Genomic DNA, 18,582 nt, shown 5'->3' on the forward strand with positions numbered 1-18,582 from the left:
TGTTACCAATCCACATAACTCCATACGATTTACAGAAGGAGTCATTACTGGGCACATTGCGGGTGCTCTGAAGAGCAATTTTGGCTGACATCAAAGATTAAAACAATACTAATTTCATGAACTTTAATCGTACTTTGACTTAGGAACGGGATCCATTCCCGTCGTGGTATTAGAAACCCAAAAGACTTGGAGAAATTAAAAAGAAAGATGCTATAGGAATGAGAAGTGTACTAATTGGTTCTCTGACAGAGTAGATGATGCATGGAACAGACAGTACTAGTTCAGATATTTTTAAGAGCAGCCTGGAAACTTATTATGAGAACAAGTGTTTTGGTATATTGGCAAGCTAGAAGGGCATTAATTCCTGTGCTTGAAATATTTGTTTGTATGTATGTATGTATGTATCTATGTATGCCTTGTTTCTTTCTCCAACGCCGTATTTTCCAACCACTGGACCTTCAGTTTCTTTTCCTACCTTTGTGTTCAGATCTCCCACAATTATTAGTAAATCTTGTTTAGATGTCTGCTCAATCTCGTTTTGCAGCTGATCGTAGAAAGCTTCAATTTCATCAGCTTTAGCATTATTCACTGGGGCATAGACCTGCACAATAGTCATATTAATTGGTGCTCCTTGAAAGCAAATCAACATCATTCTGCTGGTGATGGCGTTATATTTCAGCACTGTCTTTGCGAGTCTCTTGTTCATGATGATTACAATTCCATTCTTTCTCTGTGTTTCATGACCACTATAACAAACCCAGTGCTCATCTGATTGGAAATATCCTTGTCTGGCCCAGTTTAGTTCACTTATACCATGTATATCCACATTTTTTTGTCCAGTTCAGATTTAACAGTGTCTAGTTTTCTTTGATTCATGATTCTCACATTCCAAGCTCCAAGCAGATCTTATCTTTGCAACTTCTGAACTTTTTTTTCTGTCTTGCAACTTCAGCATCAGGACAACCTTGTGGTTTTGATCCATCAGCATCACAAACACCAAAAGTACTTGAAATAACCAATTGTTCTTCCCTAGTAGCATGGTGAATTCCTTCTGACCTAGGGTACCATCTTCCAGCACTATATCAAATTTCTTTTTGTTCACTGTTCATCAAGTTTTCTTGGCAAAATACAGAACTAGATTGCTGAGCCTTTCTTTTGTGTAGTGTAGATTCAGTGTTGTCCCAGTTGTCACGTCAAGTACGATCATTCGCCTCCAGCACTGTCTGTCTGCTGCTGCCCAGACAGATGAAAACCTCTTAGTCTGTCACTTCCACTGGAACCTGTACACCTTAGGAGACCCTTCTGGTAGTCAGACTACCGATGGCATAGCTTCCAGCTTCATAGACACAAGCAAGCCCCAACAGTGTGACAAGCTAGGTTTCCTCTTCAGGGGTAGGGGCAGTACATCTTGCTAAATCCTGTTATATGTCTGAGCAGCTTTTTGGTTAATATTGTATACTTTGTGAAAATGCTATGAAAGTCTGTTTTCTCATGAAATATTAAAATCAGTAGTAAAACAACATCATCCTCAAATTTATGAAGGACTAGGATGGGCAGACTAACAGTTGAAATGAAGAACAGGAAAGATGTATTTTCCTAGTGATGTGTAGTGTACCAAGGAATAATGGCCCTCAGACATTCATACCTTTCTGTGTCCTTAATGTACAACAATATGTCAGGGTTTGTTCACAGAAGCTCTATGCTATATGTGACTTAGACACTGCCTGTGGAATGTGTACTCTGCATTACAGTTAATGTGTCTGAACACAATGATAACCTCAATGTGTTTTTCCAACTGTTTAGCTGTATGAGCAGCACATGTTTATACTTTGTAATCCTAAGCCAAGAGAATTACTAGTAGACATTCTCCCATCAAGATGATGTTATAACATAACATCTTTTCACTGCCAGCAAAAAAAAAAAAATGCTTTTTCAGTTAAGATGTGTTAGGTAGGCATGTAGTTTTCAGGATGTAGACTGTGATTGCAGGTTTGAATTTCATGTCTTCCAATCTGTGTTCAAAGATGTTAACACCTGAATGTAAAAATGTCAACTCTGTATTGTGATTATTTAATGTTCTTCCAAAAGAAATGTATACAAACTGTGTTGAGAAATGTACATCAGTGTGATTTAAGGAATAAGTATTTTTTTTTTATTTTTATTTCAGGTGAAGAGAACCACAGTCAGAACAGAGCCTAGTGCATTGAGTAGATGCACAGGCTTGGGGATCAGCATGGAGGAGAGGTAGGTTGATTTTGTTATGTATTTTATGAACTGAAATGTATCTTCCCATTTTTAGGTGGGTATTTTTCACAATAACATGTTAATTGATTAGAATGCAGGAATACTCATCAAGCATCAATAAGGTATGTGAAATCATCACATAGCTGTTCTTATAACTGTGGACACACACACACACGCACACACACGCACACATGCACACGCAGACATGCACACACGCACACATAAGCACGCACAAACACACACACACACACGCACACATGCACACGCAGACATGCACACACGCACACATAAGCACGCACACACACACACACACACACACACACACACACACACACACACACACACACGCACACACGCACACACGCACACATGCACACGCAGACATGCACACATACACACATAAGCACGCACAAACACACACACACACACACACACACACACACACACACACGCAAAACACCACAGTTTATACCTTAATTTTGACTCCAAATTTTCCACTGCTGCAACCTAAAATTGGTGATTTTTATGAGAAAAGGTAGTAGACTGAATTCAAAATGTAATGGCAATCATTATGATTACAGAACAGCTCCCTATTGAAATGGCGGCACATGAAATGTCAAGTGCCAAAAAGCTGAAAAAGTCCAAAAACCTAGAGAAGAGTGAATCTTGAAAATGGGACTTCTCTTTAAACTTCTTTTTGCAGTAGGGGGTGAGCCCCTGCTGCACCCCCCTGTTGGGGGGCATGTCCCCCACCCTGAACTTATATATATCAACTCCAGGATCAACATCCCCTTGGAGAACAGGGAATATTCCAAGAAATAGCTTCTTGGACATGTAATATACAAGACTGAGTTTTCAGACATTCAGTCTCCTTTTTTTGGTATAGAGCTCTTTTACTTCAGAAAAACGGACATTAATTCACATCCTTTTTAAACTATCAAATTTACAAGCACTAAGATTTAAAAAGTGTCACTGATATGAGGTCTTGTCCTTGATTATTTTTGGTTTTGTTCATAATTCTGAAACTTAAAGGTTGAGAGCTATGAGTCATTCTCTGTCTCAAACACACACACATGCACATGAACACACTGGTCTACTTTTTCTTATCAAAAGCTTATCCTTTCTAAACGAAAAAGTACAAACCCATTTACGTGAAAATGCACTTAAATGAAAGTGCACTTTTGCGACTACCGGTTCAATGATGGTAAAAATGGTAAGATAAAAAAAAAGCACCGCAGTACCGCATCATGCTACAGTGGAGATAAGGGAATATACCTCTTTCCCCACTGTAGTGCGATCTCATAGTTAGTATATATCAAGTAGTGAGGGTGTGGGGAGTGCACAAAATGACTTTGTATTCACATGCACACGCACACACACACACACACACACACACACACACACACACACAGATGCAGAGACATAAACACACAGACATATACTTCTACACTGAAACTCCGACATATACACAAGCACAGACATACATTACACACACACAAACCGTACTGATAATACCCTGTTTTTCCTTAATAGTTCAAGACTGGGCTGGCTGCTGGGAAACAGATGAGTAGATGGACATCAGCCACAATGGCGAAATAGACAAAACATTACTGTGGATGAAGTCTGTATGCTTGTCTATCAAATGGCAGCTGATATAACATTTGGTAACTGCTATCACTGCACTCACTTCTGTGATTGCACTTTTTCCCACATCTGTTCTACTTTTGGAAGCTACAGTTAGTGAATAGAAAAGCAAGGTATTTACTCATGTTGTATGGATTTCATGCTGTAAGCAAGTCATTTTGTCTTTTTACCAGCCTGTTCTTGTGCATTAAACTACTTGTTTGGAATGTTGACCTTCCAGTAAGGATTTGCTGCTGTTCAAGCAAGCCCATTTTGTGAAGTATATTAAAACAGTATGAATATTATAGGTAAATACACAAATTGCTTTAATTCTGAGCAGAAAGCAGAGTCTTGAATCCAAGTACACATGAAAAAAAAAATCACTGTGCTCTGAGTCCAGAACAAAATATATTGTAAATGGTAGACTACTAAAGATGAGATATTGCCTTTTGTCTCTACTGATCCAGGCAAATTCATTATGGAGCAACATGAAATTAGGACCCTGCTGGGAAGTAATTGTTAAAGTTAACTTGATCTGTCTTGAGTAAGATAACATTTTATTGACAAATGCATATAGTCAGTATTTTTATTCAATTACAAATGAAATGCAGGTAGAAATCTAGGATTACAGACACAACATCTTAAAGTGTGGCCATCACCTTAGCTGACCTGCTTCTGTCAATAATAGCCTGATGAACTCATCAAAATAACCCAGCCAAACTGTAACAGCCGGCATAGTGGGAAAACTGCCAATCAATGATTCTTGCTAACTAGCATGCTTGACACAACCCAAGCATTCAACATCTCATAAAACTGTCATGCACAAGGACATTAACAAGTAAAAAGCAATATGAGGTGAACTCCCTAGGGGCACCGTTGTAGTCATTAAATAGATCTTGTTTCAAATGTTCTCATTCTTTTTCCATCTTTCCCCTTGAGAGAATGTGAAGTGTTTTCTGGCTGACACTGTTAGCATTTTGATCCTTGATATATGTGTCAGAATATGGTGGTTGGGTTGAAAGCTGTCAAACGCATGTGTGATGGCGACATCAGCAAAGGCAATTAGATGATAACATAATGTTTAACACCCCAAATGCCTTTTTAGTATTTGGTTCAGCCATCTGCCTGCATATTCTTTTAATGGTATCTGCATGTTAAAGATGGAATAAACAGAATAAAATCACTTTAAACAATACCCCAGTTGTTGTCAGTAATGGACCGTAAGATGGATCTACATAAGCCTGGAATATACATTTGGATTTTTTATAATTTCCTTTAAAGGAAGATTGCTTTAGTGCCATTCTGTAATGAGATGGGCTACTAGACCACAGTCAGACATTTCACTCTAAGGTAAATAAAAACAGTACAGATGTGAAGACATAATTCTGTTATTTCATGTGTTGCTCCTCATAACTGCCTCAGATGCTGAGGACATGCATCTAATTGCACAATGCATGATAAATACAATGATTAATATGAAAAATGGTTGTATTTTAATCTTATGTAGGCATAATTAAATCACTTCCAAATATGTATGATGTGTCCTTTTCTGTTTTTTGTGACTTTTGATGTTATAACCAATAAACATATTTGAAACAAATAGAAGAAGCAGACTAATACTGATTATTTCAGGTGTCTTGGTTAATAAGTTTAAGTCTAGGGACAGCACTTAACTTCAAGGAAGTCATCTGCATTTGGTGTTGGTTGTTCTTTTGCATTTTAAGCCACTTGTGTATGCAGAAATGTAATGATGTTGCAAGGACACAAACTTGCATCTGATAAAACTGGGGCCCGCAATAAATGTGACTTCTCAATATCTTAGTTTGGCACAAAGCACACAAGGTATCATTGTCTTCCTGGGTCTGCAAGGATGATGAAGCAGCTTCCTCATAGCCCCAGCCAGTGTCATGACAAAGGTGGCTAGGAAGTATTGGTGACTACATTGACTCGTCTTAATCCACAATGCTTATGCACATCAGTAGTAGAAAAGTAGGAAATATAAACTAAAACCAGCTCTTCTCAGTCAGCAGTATAACAAATCCTTACTTCTCTGTGGTCTCAGCTACCAGATGATGTTCTATGATAAATTAGTGACCACTTGTCTGTGGTTCAGGTCAAGAGGTGCTTATCTTGCTATAGCAATAACTAAAAAGAAGAGGCCTCCTCTGTTGATATATTTGAATAATCTCTAATCAGATGTAACCTTGTAGGTCATGAGGTGCTTATCTTGATACAGCATTAACTACAAAGATGAGACCTTCTCTGATGAATGTATGTTTGTACCTGTGCTGTGGACTATCTGCTTGAATAAGTAAATCATAATCCAGTATGTACTGCTTACATTTTTCTGCATGTACTCATAAATACTGCAGAAAAATATGTTTGTTATATACTTCTGAAGTGCCTTGCTCTGATTAGAGCATGGAAGAATGCATTTAAAACCATAAATATGCAGGGACATTTAAGAATATATTTAAAATATAGATTTTATGCTGCTTTATTTTGAAATAACTTTGGATTGGAGATAACATTGCTGTGCAAGTGGTACACACAGTTGGGGGGATTCAATAAAGCCTACATGATCATTTTTGACTGTGTGTGTTTTGGAGCGATGTGCACATGGCTGCAAAGAGTTTTAGATTCAGTAAACTCTGCATGGAGGAGCACACTCACACTAACTAATATAGACAGCTAAAAGTGTAAACCCCATGAAACATACTGTTTAAAACTTGCATTCCTCTGAGCAGATATATACCTCTGTAATACCCCCCTTGAGTGTATAACATTGAGCACCCCTTCAGTTTCCTTGCCTACATGGTTACCAACCATGTAGATTCAGGGCTGTCAGCATGGTGAAGATGCAAATGAGGTCAGAATTCATTAGAACTGCTGAATCCCAAAACATTATAACCATGTAGGGATGTTCACTTCATGTAGACACTTCCACAGTGTTCATGTTGAAAGCATGGCAACAGTGAATGATGGGATCAGAGGAGTGTGTCAGGTTACTCTTACAGAGGTGTACATGCAGGTCTGTGAAGTGTGATAGTGCATGTAAGCAGTGTACAAATCACAAGATCTGTTTCATCTTCTTTATTACTTGTTAAAATGTATCGTCCCTATCTGCTTTATGTCAAAATTATTTTTTTTAATTTCTGTCATTGCTTGCACAATGCAACACTTAGCACAGCCAAGTGAAACAGAGGAATGAATGGCAGGTTTCTTGATGCTTATCACATAACTGTTCCTGTGGCAGCAAGTGTATGTGGAGAACTAGACTATAGAAGGTCCTGCATTCTAGTACAGGGCCTGCAACCTTTCCTCTATTTTTTGAGGTGCATGTTTGTGCACTATCACAGACATGGAAAAAAGTAATAACAAGATCACCTGTGGTTACCTTATTTTAGCATCAGTGTAGGCTTGTAGGTATGAATCACCTACTAATGACCACCAATGGATTGGTGATATTCAGTAAAGCAGCAGATGTTTTCATAGGTGCTAATTATAATATAAGCAGGTGATTTTCTAAACGGTGGAGCTATTCAACAAGCTATAAAGCACCCCTGTAGCTTCTATTCCATTTTTTCCTGAATACTTCAATAACATTTGAGTAGAGACAAGGAAATTCTAGGCCTGAAATAAAATTGTGTCAATTGCTGCATTTGCATGGTAAGTCCTGAACCTAGAATGTATTATTTAATAATATTATGGCATATCCTTGTATATCTTAACTCGTGTAGTAATGAAGTAAACAGTGGTGGATTTGTACAGAATGTACCTTAACATGTGACAGCAGACACTTAGTTTACTTATATGTGTCCATTACTAAGTTTTTTTCTTTATTCTTCTCGTTTGTAATTGCACTTTTTGCTTGATGAGCTGCATAGTGCAAACAGTGGAAGCGGGGAATGGCTGTGTTTATCTGGTTTGTGCGAAGCATGGCGAACCACCTAGGAAGCAGACAGCCAAAAATAATTACCGGATACATTCAATTAATGCCCTTGGCCATCATGAAAACCCATACTGGAGTACAGATTGTACTGGGTTTAGCGCAGAGTGTGCAACCTTTATTTTAATTCTGTGACATTTTAGTTTACAACAAGGAAGTGCAAGATAGACAGCTGTTTCCTCAACATTCTTATGGCAACAGGTGTAAGTGTAGGACTACCATACACATGGTCTAGGTTTGAATACACAATATTCCATATAGTATTATTTTTACTGATAGAGTAATCTATGTATTATATTTATGATCAAATGGATGACTGCGAGTATACTGTGTACTATAGTCCTGTAAATGTATTCCTGCTATCTTGACTGACATGACTTTACCTTTTGCAGAAAACACATACACAACTGCCTATACATGAAAGTGATTGCTTGGCAGACATTAGAAATGCAGCTTGAATTTGTGCACTGCTTACCTAAGAGCAAATAGGTGTAACTCATACATGTGTAGAGTTTGTAAACCTTCACGCAAATCCGCTGCTCACTGCGCTATGGAACTGTATATATGATGATTTTGTACTAGTGTTTATTATCCATTTACTTTGTATGACATAAAAAGTACACGTGGAAACATTGCAAATAGAGGTCAGATTCTAAGTATACATTATATATTCATAACACATACATGTGTTGTCCCCCCCAGCAGTACAACCCTGGTGTCTCAGTATTTTTTAGATACATATATCAACCACACTACAAAGTGTAATATATAATGTTGCATGGTGGTGATGAAAGCCTTGCTCTGCTAAACTCAGATATCCAAGGGTACTTGTGTTTTTACACAGCTAGGCTTTACAAATCCTAGTGCTGTTAGGCTACTGGCTTCATATAAACCTATGAATCTATGTGCCTATGCAGGCCTCCAAACTGTTGTCACTCACATGGCCTGCTGATGTAATCTAATATAAGTTCACCTACAGCCGTGAAAAAGTCAGACTTGAGACCATGGTGCTTGTGTAGAGTATTGCGTTTTGTAGTTTGTGTGCCTAGATAGGTATGGGTTCTGTTCTCACTTCAGACGTGTGTGTGTGTGTGTGTGTGTGTGTGTGTGTGTGTGTGTGTGTGTGTGTGTGTGTGTGTGTGTGTGTGTGTATGTGTATGTATCTAGTCAAAACAGCAAGTGTGCATCCTTCAGTTATTGCCCCAATCCCATAAACTGACAGCATTTTGATACTTGCAGCTGCCTACACATCCATTTCAGACAGGCCTCCCACTTTTTTTCCTACAACATGCCCTGCTGATGTCATCCACTATAAGCTGACCTGCAGCAATGTAAAAGTCAGACTTGTACCATTGTGCTTGCTTAGATTATTGTGTGCTGTAGTCTGTGTACTTAGATAGATAGGGGTTCTGTTCTCACTACAGTCAACTCGGTGCATGTGTGTGTGAGTGTGTGTGTGTGTGTGTGTGTGTGTGTGTGTGTGTGTGAGTGTGTGTGTGTGTGTGTGTGTCTACTCAGCAGAGTAGATGTGCTATTCTCCAGTTACTTCTACAATGGCATGGCTTGCCAGTATTTTCATATTTGCACCTGCCTACCCATCCATTTCAGGCAGCTCCAACAGCATTGCTGATGTCATTCACTGTAAGTTGACCTTCAGCAATGTAAAGTTCAGGCTTGTGCCATGACAATTGCGTAAAGTGCTGTGTTCTATATTCTGCATACTTAGGTAGGGGTTCTGTTCTCACAGTAGTCAGTTGGATATGTGTGTATCTCTACTAAGCTGAGTAGATGTGCTATGTTACAGTTATTTCTCCAATGGCATGCCTTGCCAATATTTTGATACAAGCATACACATCCATTTCATGCAGCCCTCTCAACCTCTTGTCTCCCACATGGCCTGCTGATGTCATCCACTGTAAGTTGACCTGCAGACATGTACAAATCAGACTTGTGCTGTGGCACTTGCATAAAGTACTGTGTTCTATAGTCTGTGTACCTTAGATAGGTAGGGGTTTTATTCTCACTGCAGTCAACTGTGTGTGTGTATGTGTGTGTGTGTGTGTGTGTGTGTGTGTGTGTGTGTGTGTGTGTGTGTGTGTGTATGTGTGTGTGTGTGTGTGTGTGTGTGTGAGAGAGAGAGAGAGACACTGTTATCACCATATGCTCAACAGACAATGCTGATGTCATCAGCTATATCAGATTATTGCATATGCAGTCATCCCACCACAGTATGATCAGACACTGGCCTGGAGCCAGGCAGACTTCACCTTAGGTTCATGAGTTCATATGAAGTTACTAGGCTATTGGCCCTAGGGCCTTTATAAGCCTATCCATTTTATACCCTTGTTCCCTTATTTACCAAGTTGTATGGTCTGTATTTGCAGTTCGAGTCTATGATCAGCACTGACTGCCCTATCCAACAGGGACATAGGTGACACCCCTAGGGTAAATTTACAGTCTTTCATCCAGGTTTCTAAGTTATGCTTAAATAGGGTCATTGAGGAGTTCTGTTTTAAGTGAATTGGGAGTTTGCCCTACAGGAGTGGCAATCTCTGGGAGATATATCTGTCTCTCCAGCATCTCCTGTTAATGTTACAAGCTAGGCTAAAATCCCTAGAGGGAGTTAATCTTGTCCCATGTGACTTGTGGATGTGCAGCATTTCCATTAGAGCAGGGTCTAAGACTACTCTGTAGGCCAGGCACAAGTTGCCTCTCAGCAGCCTATAAGATACAGATTACAGTGTGAAGGGCATTCAGTCTGTCCATGCAGGTCATGTGTTGAACACCCTGATATTTCTTGGTGAGAAACCTCTGAGGTCTCTCCAGCTGCTGCAGGTGTCTGGTGAGGTACAAATAGAAGGCAGCATTGTAGTCTGTTAGTGGTCTGATGAGGGATGAGTACAGGGAAGTTACAACATCCTCAGCTCTGGATGTTATGCCCTTACTTATAAGATATGCAACAAAGAAGGCCTTTTTTACCACTGTGGACACATGGAAATCAAAGTTAAGGTTGCTGTCAACCTGTGTTCCCAAATCTCTCACCACAGGGTTTGAGCTAAGGGTGGTATTGTTAATATTGTAATTTGCAGGAACTTCCCCTTTGCTGAAAGGGATGATAATGCATTTTTTGCATTTAATTTAAGTCTGTGGCTTTGGAACAAATCATTTGTCTGAATACGCACTTTTTTATAGTATGTCAACATCATTGGGGGACTCAGTGATTGCAAACAGTTTGCAGTTATTAGCAAAAACAGCAAGCAATACATCATCTTTTTTCCCCTGGACTTCTGAGAAATAAATTCCAAACAGTAGGGGGCCCAGCACAGACACTTATGGTATACCAGTGGTAACTGGCCTGCTGGTAGAGGTGGAATCCCCAACTTTGACTGTATGCATTCTGTTGGTGAGCCAGTTGACTACCTATCTACTGATGTATGGGTTCATTCCCAGCTGTGTGAGTTTCTCAATGATGGCTGAGTGGGGGACTGTGTCAAAAGCCTTGGCTAAGTTGAGATAAACTCTGTGTACTGTTTTGCCTTCATCCAAGGCTTTGGTTACATTCTTGAGAAAGTCCACCAGGTTTCATAAGCACGATCTACCCTTAACAGAGACAAATTGGGTCGGATCAAGAGTTTGAAGGTCACCTATGTCTTTGTTGATAAGGTCCATGATGATTCTTTCCATGTCCTTGCAAATAAGGCTGGTTAGGCTTATGGGTCTATAGTTCCCAGGGTCAGTTGACAAACCCCTTTTGTGCTAGGGAATTACTGCTGCTGTATTCCACTCTGCTGGGACAAAGCCAGTACTTAGACTGTAGTTGAAGAGAGTGCTAAGTGGTTCTGCTAGGTTCTGTTTTAGACCATTTAGTAGGCAGCCTGGGATGTTATCTGATCCCATAGAGGCTGTGATTTTGGCCATGGAGAGTGCAGTTATGACCTGCTCTTTGGAGATGCTAGGTAGAGGACTGGTGACAGGTATGCCTTAGGGTGTATACTTGCAACACAGGAACAGAGGGTATGTCTGGTGGGGACAGGAGAGTGAAATTTGCACCAAATCTGTCTGCTAACAGGTTGGCAATGTCCTCAGGGTCAGTATGAGTGGTACCGTCCTCTACTAGCTCAGCACAAAGATAAGCCTTCCTTTTTAGATTTCTGATGTAGCTAAAGAGTGCTTCATGATTATCTTTAGCTAGGGATGCTAGTTTAGCTTCATAATTGCCATTATAGGACTTTACAAGATATCTAGTTTGCTTGTTCAAGCTGTGGAGGGCAACCTTCCTCTGCTGAGTCAGTTCCCTCTTGTTCTTAGGCATTAGTTTCTTCCATTTGTTGTATAGCCTATTTATGTTTGATGCCCTCTGTCGCTCATCTTGTGTATATTCAATAAGGCGATCAGGCTGGGTGTTCATTTTAGTTTATTACACACAAGCACATCACAATGGAGAACAGCAACATTAAACTAAATGAACTACCTAACTGACTGACTACTGCACACATGCATGCTTACATCTCGGTTACTCACTACAAAATGTCACTCTTGCTTGCACGTGCTCAGTACTTATATGCATGTGCCCATAGACTGGAATAACTCTTAAAGGAACATACACACTCTGATCTACATCCTCCCTCTTTGACTAGTTGGTCATGCAAATAGACAATGACAATCATATGAGCATGCAAATTATACAAACATATGCAAAAAAATCATGTACAAGTTGCTGTGTATTTACGATGAAGTCTTGAGATATGACCTGACCTTGTAATTTAATAACTAGAACTGGGTTTAGCAGCAGGTACAGTCACTGGGAAATGTTCTTCTTGAGGACTTTTGGGGAAACTTTCAGGAGCAGGAACAGGCAATGAAATGTTCTCTCAAACAGGAACATTGGACAAATCACTCTGAGAATTAGACTCTGTTACAAGCAAAATGTTGCAAGACTGGCTCAGACAACGGTAGTAAATGTTTCCAATTCTGCCTTAATTCCATGCCTTCTGACTGAACAATGTACAATCTTGGTTCTAAAGATAAATGTTTCACAAGTCCTATTTGGCCAAATCCTTTTGCTGTTTGCATCCTCACTATCTCTTTTTCTTTTAATGGATTCATAGATTTGTTAGTTTTATCATATTAAGATTTTTGGGACAAATGCTTCATTAGAAGTACAGCTTTTACCGCTTTCTTGTTTTTAGCACTTGGAACCAACAAATTGTTACTGATTGGCAGTTTGGTTCTGGTTTGTCTCGACATTAAAGTATGGGCAGGTGAACCAAGAAGATCGTTGTGAGGTATGTTTCTAAGATTAAGCAGATTTAGAAAAACATTGGTATTGTCACATTTAGACTTTTACAGTAGCTGTTTTGCACTTTGAACTGCATGTTCTGCCAAACCATTTGACTGTGGGTATTCAGAACTACTTGTAACATGAACAGAGTCCCATGTTTCAGCAAATGTCTTGAACTGCTGACTTGTAAACTGTGCATCATTGTCAGAAACGACTTAGTGCGGACTACCATAGATAGAAAAATGTCTCTTCAGTTTATTAATGACAGTATTGGACGTCAGATTAGAAAGTAGGTCAATCTCGATAACCCATCTTTTGTAATTGCAGTTTTAAGGAATTCCAAAGTTTATATATGCATTTACAGCTCCAGAACATATGTAAGAGGTCAGCCGTTACATCTTTACAATATGGGCACTCAGGAGAATTATTAATGTTAAATTTGTGCAAGCTAAGATGTGTATGAAACTCTACATAGCTACTAACTGGTTGACCCCATCTCAAACCTCATGGGAAAACTTTAGGACCTTAGCAATAAAACACATTTTAGCCCACAAATATGTAATTAATAACCAAAACAAAACCCCCCATAATTTGAAAATCTGGGAACAAATTTTCAATATTATATTGGATTAAAACTTGAAGTCTGAACTATTCTTTTATTATACCTATTTTATAATACAATAATATCTGGAACTTTATTATCATAAATACTATACCTGGAGGAAATAATCTTTATTTTTACAATTGTGGAAAAGCATGGAAGCATTCATGTAAATAATGTATATATGTTGTTAGAATGTTATTAGAAATTATGTTTGGTAATAATTGGTTTATTTCTATGTTATATGTTTTGTAAGAATAACATGAAAAATAATAAAGAATTATTATTGAAAAAAAAAAAAAGAAAGTAGGTCAATCTCAAAAATTGAATAAGAGTCTACTAATACAAAATGTCTGTAGTTACTGTCGACCAAGGTAGTTCAGGAATTTGGCTTAGTTGAACTGGTTCTTTTTGTTGATGTGGTTTAGTAGTATTACACATATCTTTTGACATAGAAGTCCAAAATCCTAGTCCTCTCACCCTTCTTTTGGTAGAATAGGTTTCTAGGTGGCCACAATGCAAGATTTTAATATACTCGTGTTACCAGGATTTTGGAGCAATCACTTTTGGAACTTTCATGATGATACCATCTTCCATCAAAATCTCATCTCTGTAAGGAAAATACTGCTGCACATCTGGTGGTAAACAAGATTGCTTTGATGGCCATCCTCGACTGATAAAGTGAGTGAGCTTCTAAAGAATTGGATCTGAAGCTGTGTGAGTTCTAAGCTCATCAAGATGTGTGGAAGAAAAAATTCTCACTTCCATGACTTCAAAATCAGGTTTCTCATTTCCATGCTGTTCAGTGTTTTTTTCTGGGTGATCTGGGTAAAGTATCAGCAAGAAAAAGAAGATTCCCCTTTGTGTAGACCAAATGAAAATTGTACTTTTGCAATTTCAACATCATGCATTGCAATCTTGCAGGAGCTGTGTGCATTGGCTTTTTAAAAAAAATGACCAAAGGTTGGTGGTATGTCTCAGTTTGAAAAAGCTGGCCATAAATATAATCATGGAACTTCGAACATGCAAACACAATTGCCAAGAGCTCTTTCTCTATCTGAGCATACTGCATCTTAATCTAGGTTAAAGTTCTTGATGCATAGGCTACTGGTCTACCCTCTTGAAGAATGACTGCACCAAGACCAAATTCTGAAGTATCACAAGAAGGAGTTGCAGGTTTGTAAACATCATAATATCTTAAAGTGGGTGGAATGGCAATTCTCTGTTTCAGGACATCAAATGCTCTTTGGTGTTGTTCTGACCAAGACTAAGTTACATCTTTGTGTGTCAGCTGTCATAGTAGTTCTGAAAGTGCACTCAAATCTGGAATGAACTTGCCCAAATAGTTGACCATGCCAAGAAAACTTTGTATGGAAGTCACATTGTCTGGAGCTGGCATCTCAAGAATTGTAGATTGCTTGGAAGGATCTGGTCATAAGCCTGCAATGGTAAACAAATGATCCACATAAGTAACTTCTTGTAGCCTGAACTTGTATTTCTGAGGATTCAGCTTAAGATTCACTTCACGAGCATGTTCCCGCACTTTCTTGAGGTTTCTATCATGTTCGACTGCAACAGTGCCTCCTATAAAAATATAATCTACAATAATCGCACATGGATAGCCAGAAAAAGTTTGTTCCATTGCATGTTGAAAGACTTCCATGGCAGAATTTATCCCAAATGACATTCTCAAGAATCCATACATTCCAAATGATGTACTGAAAGTGGTTAGAAATGAAGATTTTTGGTCAAGCAAAATTTGCCAATATTAACTTTTTGCATCTAAGACAGAAAAAGCAGTGACATTTGGCATAAGAGCAGCAACTTCTTCGACTGTATGCATTGGATGATGATGTTGTTTTAGTGCTTTGTTCAAGTCTCTTGGATCAATTCATATTCTAATATCATCTAAGATTTTCTTATGAGTTACAACCATGGACGATACCCATTCATTTGGTTCTTCCACTAGACAAATTACTCCTAAATGCACCATTCTGTCTAGCTCAGCTTTGACTCTGCTTTGCAAGGCTACTGGAACTTTCCTTGCTGGTATGATATCTGGGTTTACTTCAGGGTCTAACTTCATGGAGTACACAACTGGGAGTTTGCCTAACTCATCTTCAAAATCATCACCATAATCAGGAAAAAATAGTTTGTGCAAAATGTTCGTCATTATACATGCTTACATGGTAGACTTCTGCATTAAATGACAGCAGTCCCATTTTCAAACTGTCTTTGAGGCCTGTATGTGCCTTTTAACTGTGTATAATTGCAAGTCATCGCTGTTCCCAGCAGAGTAACATGAAAGCACTACTGAGCTTTTGGTTTGAATTTCTTCACCACCATAAGCCACAAACTTTGCAAATTTTGGCAGATCAAGCTTCTCATCAGCTCTTACTTTGACAAACATTTCTGCTGACATAACATTACACTTTGAATGAGTATCAACTTTGAGCTCTACATGTCTTCCATTAATCAGAACAGTACACATTGCTTCATTCTTAGCTCACAAATCTACTGCATTGACTGTTTCACCAAGCACTGACACACCATCAACGTAAAAAGTAGGGTCACAGTTTTCTAGTCAATCAATTTGCCTCTCTGAATGCTCTCTTTTAATAAAAGAATTGGCCTAATTTGATTTACAGAGTTTTTTGAAATTATTTCACTTTTTACATTTGTGGCATTGTTGACCAAAAGTTAAGCACTTTTCTCTTTTAGGTTCAGTGTGGACTACCTCCACAATTATGACAGCTGACTATGTGGCTTGCCACAGATTTTGCTGATTCACCCCTCTGCTTTACTGGGCATGCTCTGGATTTTACTGGAGCTGCCTTGGAACTTGCTAGAAAGGCTCAGGGTTTCACTGAAGCAGCCATACTCTTAGGCCTGTTTCTTTTAATCACATGTTACATACTATCAACATTAGCACTGGAAGGCACTGCAAACATGCATTTCTCATTTGTAAGCATATTTGTGTGCTTTTCTGTGAGCTCATATATCTGAAAAATCTCTATGGTCTTATTCAAAGTTAGATCACTGTCTCGAAGCAAAATCTTTCTCACTGCATCATCTTTAATATTACACTCAAGCCTGTCTTTTATCAACTTATCTCTTAAATCACCAAATCTGCACACTTTTGCCTTGTTTCTCAAGTCAGTTTTATATGCTGTAAAAGTTTCACCAGACTTTTGATCCCTTGTGTAAAATATGTGTATGCAGGGGAGGGGGAAGACCACCATATAGTGGTACTGGCTGAAACTCGGGAAGACCCTGAGTGCTTAAAACATAAATTTAGAGAAATGTGCAATATTCTTTTGGGGGTTACACATTTCTCTAAATTTACATTTTAAGCACTCAGGGTCTTCACGGGATTCAGCCATTATGACTGTGTGGCAGTCTTCCCCCTCCCCTACATACACAGCTGGGGCATACACAAATGAATGTTGCCTTTCAATGGCTTCTGAACCAGCTAAATTAAGCAGAACAAATGCCTTTGTACTTGTATCTTTGTCAGAAAAAGCAGCCTGTATAAAAATATCAAACACTCTCCAGTTTTCAGTAGCTTTAAAATCAAATACATGTGGAGCAAGTCTGAGAAATCCTTCTGCCATGCCAACAAAATGCCCTTGTAATTATGTGTAAACAGACACCAGGTACTCAAAAATATTCAGCTGTACATAAACTCTTTGAAATGACTATTTGCTGCAAAATAGCTGTACTGTAATAATGCCCAAATTTGTGAACACATTGCACACTTTGGATATCTTGGATAGCTTTAGTTAATATGAAAAAGAAGCATCTAGTGAAAAATATGCCCCGGGATTCATGAAGCTCGGCGCAAGGCCGGCGTAAGGGCTGTGCCGGCGGTGCAGTGAATAGCCGGCGTAGTAGCGCCATATGCATATTAATGAGAGTGCGCCGCAACCACAGACACGTGCGTAGTGTACGTGAGCGAGCCCAAGTAGGATGCGTCCGGAGGCGTGTCTAAGCCGGCATGCGGTGAGCAACCTAATGTGCTGACTGCCACGGTCCACCCATAATAGTAATGGCAGCAGCCAGGGCCCGTGCAGAATGAAACGCACGTAGAGTATGCAACATAGTACCCGTCCCAACTAAACGGAGAAGCAAATACAACCCACGAAGGCTTAAGTGTACCCGTCCAAGGAGCAAAGGATACGCATAAGACCGCGTTTGTCCCGCAATGCACCGTCAGTGGTTATACTCAGAGAAGGTGTACCGCAGCATGTCAGCACGCCGCACCGACATAGGAGTAGCGACTAAGGTTACCACCTGTCCCACTTTGCGAGGGGCAGTCCCTCTATGGGCAGTTGTGTCCCGAAAAAAAATATTAAAAATGGCAAATGTGCTAAGATTGTAGGACATAATGATATCGCGTATTTAATGTAATGGTTGCATGAATTGGTTATGTCTGTAACTGAAATACCTAAATGTCACAAGAAACAGAATAAGCAACCAAACTGCCACAACAATAAGCTTTTTATTTAGGCAAACAAGTGAAGTTCTATGCTATATAGTGACCGTGTGTATGTGTCGGCCCGTAAAATCAGATGTGAGTCCCGAAATATCCCACCTTGGCAACTGGAAAAGGTGGCAACCCCAGTAGCGACATGGGCATGGTCACCAGGGTTACCAGCTGTCCCAATGTGCCATGGACAGTCCCTCATTGGACAGTTGTGTCCCTGCAAAATCGAAAAATGGAAAATGACCTGAGATTCCTGCCAAAAATATTCCGCAATATATATGTAATAGTAGCATAAAACATATAATTTGTATATGAAACACATACATGGCATAAGAAACTGAATAAGGAACCCAAATGCTAACAGAATAAGCGTATAGTATGGCCAAGACAAATTTTTA

The sequence above is a fragment of the Protopterus annectens genome, chromosome 1.part2 (assembly GCF_019279795.1).
Source record: "Protopterus annectens isolate FY-2018-M chromosome 1.part2, PAN1.0, whole genome shotgun sequence".
In the NCBI taxonomy this organism is placed as follows: domain Eukaryota; kingdom Metazoa; phylum Chordata; order Ceratodontiformes; family Protopteridae; genus Protopterus; species Protopterus annectens.